The sequence below is a fragment of the Wyeomyia smithii genome, chromosome 1 (assembly GCF_029784165.1).
Source record: "Wyeomyia smithii strain HCP4-BCI-WySm-NY-G18 chromosome 1, ASM2978416v1, whole genome shotgun sequence".
Classification (NCBI taxonomy): domain Eukaryota; kingdom Metazoa; phylum Arthropoda; class Insecta; order Diptera; family Culicidae; genus Wyeomyia; species Wyeomyia smithii.
The window spans coordinates 192,843,640-192,848,965 of NC_073694.1; the positions used below are offsets into that span (position 1 = coordinate 192,843,640).

Sequence of the window (5,326 nt, forward strand, 5' to 3'; positions counted from 1 at the left end):
TGTCTGTGTCAGTAAAAATAAAACGAAAGAAAAAAAATTATCCCTGAACCCCGTAGTCAACGGAATGCGAGATTTTGATTGTTCTTACTATAGCTACTTAAATACCATTCCATGAGGTTCAATATCAATATTTTTATTTATTAAAAAAACTAAAACAAGGTGAAGTTATGTTGATGTTATGGGAATAGAATGTTCGTCTTCTTTTCTCGTTTTTGTTCAGGTTTCAAGCGATCTTTATAAGCTTGAGGCGTAGGTACTGAGTTCAGTTAGTTTTTATCCGATTCCTCATGTTCAGTTTCTAATATTGTTGGCGACAAGCAAGCCATGCGCGGATGAGTGGTGAAAATTTTTCATTACCTAACAACCATTGTAACAAACTGGTTAGTATCAAAAAAAAGCTCTTCAAGATTTGTTTAAACCTTATTCGTCGAGTGAAAAATAAATCTGTGGTTTGGGTCCGCCCCCTTGTCCGGATCCTATCTGGTCGTGAAGTTGCTCAAACGGTCGAGAAGTAATCTGTTCTCTTCGGCAGGTACGTCTCGTCCCGTTAAGGTAGTCCGTCGCAACGGTCGCAACACACTAGTTACTGACAAGTATGTACACTGAGGTCGCTTTTCCGCGGATTCCCGAATTTACGCGGTTTTTTACGCGGATTCCGGAATTTACGCGGTTTTTTTTACGCGGATTTCGGTTTCTCTTCACTCGGATTGCAGAATTTACGCGGGTTTTTTAATCGGATTCCGTAATTTACGCGTTTTTTAACGCTGATTCCGGAATTTACGCGGCCCGTATCCCCGCGTAAAAAGCGACTAGTGTACCTGGATTTTATTCACTTTCACAAAAATTGCATCTGTGGCTTGCTGCAATTTCAATAAGCTGATATTGGGTTATAAGAAATATTAACGAGTAAAGCTATTTTTCAAACCCTTAGCGTTTTCGAATACAGACCGGACTCGATTATCCTCAGTACCAAAAAAAAATCACTCTTGGTAATCTAGTTTTCCGGATAATCGAATCACAGAAAAAATATTCAAATTTGCGATTAACGAACATGAACTAAACGAGACTATGGATTCGAGAAAATGATGGAGGTTAGTATTTTTTGTTGAATAGCATTGATATCTAGCAAAAAATACTGATTTTTATCATTTCACCAAATCCACAGTGTCGTTAGGTTCACGGGAGGATGTTTTTTTGATCGTGTTAAAATCGAAAAGACACTGTATTTCCTTTGTTTTATTTTACTTGTATGATGCAGTAACCAGAAATTATTTCTGAGGTGAAAGAGGTAAAATCTTGAGAAGTAAAAAAAAATAAGTTGATTATTTTCGCTCAATTTGTACATGTCTCAAGCATACCGGTAGTGACATAAATGGTAACAAATAGGCCAGTAGGGACGGTAAAGATAAAATTTCGGAATGAAAATTAAAAACGAATACCAAAAAATAAGATTCCGGATCATCGAGTCCCGGATAATCGAGTCCGACCTCTACTACACAACTCTATTTCATTTAATTTGATAAATTTTAACATCAAAGCAATTCAAAATTCGTATCGGCCCAAATTAGGATTAAAAAGCCCATACCGTGAAAACCATAAATCCTGCGAAAGAATGCTTTTCTTGAAAAAAGAAACCATTTAAAATTTTGTTCGTAAAAAACTTTAATAATCGGGAGAATATCAATAAAAAGAGCAAGCATGAACCTCACACATAGGAATTCACAGCATCCGCGTCACAGTTTGCATTACAAACAGTTCACTGGAAAGTAAAAGTTTGAAGCAAATTTCATACTTATCACAAAAATCTGTCCATGTTTTATTGTGTGTATACATATTTTGAGTAAACTTTGAGTCCATTCCAGAAATTTTTATTGCAATCATTTTCCGGCCCAAACGTCCGCCTCGATAGCGCAGTCGGTAGCGCGTAAGTCTCATAATCTTAAGGTCGTGAGTTCGATCCTCACTCGGGGCAGTAACTTTTTTTTAATAAACAATTTGTTGAATTTACGTAGGTACTTTTCACTTTAAAATTTTTTTTGCATGGGACTACGTCTTTTTTCACTATACTAAGGTACATTCTGGGGAAACTGGATTGAACATGTAACGTTTTTGGTTGGCGGAATGGAAGATTTTAGATGCTAATAGCGCTCAAACAACTGTTCCGATTTCAATAGTTAATATACCGTTGGAAAGCTAGAACATACAAGCTTTGTATAACATGATAATTTCAGTCACCATTTTCTTATTACTCCGTGAAAATTACGGGAAAGTTTGAAGGTTGAATATCCACATACATTTTTCATACGATTGGTATATTTCCCTAACGCAGACTTCAAAAACATAGACGAAATGATTTCACGCATTCAGTCATTGGCTAGCAATGCCAGCCAATTGGCATCGCATTCATCACCCAACGTAAACGACGAGGACAGAAAGCAGAGATGCTTCCACGTGATTGGTTCTTCCTCCAATCACCCAAGTTCCCCACACTGAGTGACACTATAAAAGGACATTTCGTGTTGAGTGTGTGTGTGTGCGAGTGTGTTCGTGTGAATGTGTGTGTGTGTGTGAATGTGTGTGTGTGTGTGTGTGTGTGTGTGAATGTGTGTGTGTGTGTGTGTGTGTGAATGTGTGTGTGTGTGTGAATGTGTGTGTGTGTGCGAGTGTGTGTGCGAGTGTGTGAATGTGTGCGTGTGAATGGGTTTGTGTGTGTGACGTGTGTGTGAATGTAAGTATGTAAGTGGTGTGTGTGTATGTGTGTGTGTAAGTAGCGTTAAAGCGTCAAGCAAAAATCTTATTGATAACAATGATTAGCTTTGTTTACTTATACCTTCCGATGATATCTACAACTTTTGAGAGTTCGAAGAAATCAAGAATTTTATAAAATCTTGATGTACGGTCAATTTACGGTTAATGTTAATAGATATAAAATCATATCGATGAATCATCAGCGGCATCTACATGTCACGTGATGAGAGTGAGAAACTAAAAAAAAATTTACCTTTGACCCCGACGTGATTTGAACACGCAACCTTCTGATCTGGAGTCAGACGCGCTACCGTTGCGCCACGGAGTCTACGTTGTACACTGCCAGAAAAGCCCATTCAATAATAACAAATCACTTATGTCTAAAATGAATCCGTTTTATTCAAGCAAGTGCATATTCCGCGCACCAAAATAAATACACCAATCAGTGGAAACGGATGAACTTTCAGAGTAACGAGTTCATCGTTAACACGGAGAACCGAACTTATGTAAAATTGCTTCTCCTGTCTTTGAACCGCTGCGAGATCATCTAATGCGCAGTTTATCTTAAAAAATCTTAAAAATAATAAAAAGAGATACGAGATACGTGAAATAACCGAAATTCGCGTGAAAAAACTTCATTTGCTGTAGGTTTTTAATCATTTCTGTTAAATACTTTCTAAAAAGAATCAATAGCAGTGTTATTTCTACCTGCGAATCGAGCTGAATATCAAGGAAAAATGTTAGGAGGTGATTATTCAGTAATTGGATTAGGTAAACTGATCGGACACTCTAAATAAGCGACTTGAAAATAAAAACCAAAATTAATCCACCTAGCGGTCAGACCCAGCCTTTCTCATTCAAACTTTTATTTGTAAAAATAGATTTACATGAACGCTTCAATCCAATAAATGTATGTTCACTCTTTAGGTTCTAAAATATTGATGTTGTAATCTATACATATAAAAATGTAGTCCGGTCTGTCAGTCTGTTAGATCCATATAGGCTCGAAAACTACCGAACCGATCGACGTGAAAATTTGTATGTAGGGGTTTTTGGTCCCGATAAAGGTTCCTATGATAGTTTGAGACCCCTCCCTCTTCTGGAAAGGAGGGGTCCAATACAAATGAAACATACATTTCTGCACAACTCAAGAACAAACCAAGCAAATGAAACCGAATTTGGCATGTGGATGTTTTAAAGGGTAATAAATATGTCCATAATGGTTCGACTCCCCTCCCTCTTATGGAAGCACATGTGTCTGCACAAATTTCTGCACATCTCGCGAACTAATCAACTAAATGGAACCATATTTGGCAGGTGAATCTTTTTAGTGGTAACAAATGATACACAGCTGCTGAATTTGACCACAGACCCCATTTTGGATTCTAGGTTGGCGACTTCCGGTTCCTGGGAAACAGCGGAAAATGATCGAATTACACCCAATATGGGTGTTTTTTCAACCAGAATGACGCTCAGAGGCCAGACATTATCTTAAATACCATTTTGAAATCCAAGATGGCGACTTCCGGTTTGTGAAAAACAGCCTAAAATAACCAAATACCATCCAATATGAGTATCTCTGGAACCAGAATGATGCAATGAGCTAACAATTGACCTCAGGCACCATTTTGAATCGCTAAATGGCAACTTATAGGAAACAGTCGAAAATGACCAAATAATACTCAACATGGATATTTACGTAATCGAGATGATGCATAGAAACCAAACATTGACCCTTGACACCATTTTGAATTTAAAGACGACCACTGTTAGTTTCTGGAAAACAACCAAAATAACTAAATGCCTCCCAATATGGGTATTTCCGATGTCAGATCGATGCCAGAAAATCTGCTGAAAATGACCGAATACCACCCAATATGAATATATTCAGAATTAGGGCGCCAAAAGCCAAAAGTCGAAGATTTTGTCATTTCGATAAAACCAAACATTTCAAACGATTTGTCTTTTGACTTTGATCATATCCTATGGTCGATTCGTCGTGCATTTGCAGACTTTAAACACATCGCAAGGAATCAATGAATTTGGAACGTTTAAATAGTACAAAACCACATTCAAATTATGTTGAGACCACATATATCAATCAAAGCAGGTGTAGTTTTAAATAACCTTTGAATTTCTTTTCTTTCCATAACTTTTGAGCCACATATCAAATTGTTATGAAGTTTGTTATTTGTAAGTTTGAGGGATGACTTGTTCGTATGACACTAGTTATGTTCAAATTAGTCATGTAATCTTTTAAATAAAAGACTTTCGTTGTTTATTAACAATTTAATACATAACGGTGGCTTAAGTTCAATTATAATCAAATGAAATGGGAACGTATAGGGCAGCCAAACTTTGAAACCACGTGTTCAATCATAATTCATCAGTTAACCCTTAACTAGCCCGCTCATCTGATATTGATATTGATCAAATCGAATGTGTAGTTTCTGAGATAATGAAGTTTCGTGATTTTCACATTTCGGTACCTTACAGACGAAGTTACAGTCCGATTACAGTAAAATTCAATAGGGTGTAACGAGGCAGCTAGACTTATTAGTTGACACTAGTTTTGTAG

At 37.0% G+C, this 5,326-nt stretch overlaps 2 non-coding genes across 2 annotated transcripts; one reads left to right on the plus strand and one right to left on the minus strand.

Moving 5' to 3' along the window:
• Window positions 1-1,899: 1,899 nt before the first annotated feature.
• On the plus strand, window positions 1,900-1,972 carry Trnam-cau (transfer RNA methionine (anticodon CAU)). The gene has a single exon. It is a non-coding gene; the product is annotated as a tRNA-Met (tRNA).
• A 1,032-nt stretch (window positions 1,973-3,004) lies between these two features.
• Window positions 3,005-3,076, minus strand: Trnaw-cca (transfer RNA tryptophan (anticodon CCA)). The gene has a single exon. It is a non-coding gene; the product is annotated as a tRNA-Trp (tRNA).
• Window positions 3,077-5,326: the final 2,250 nt, after the last annotated feature.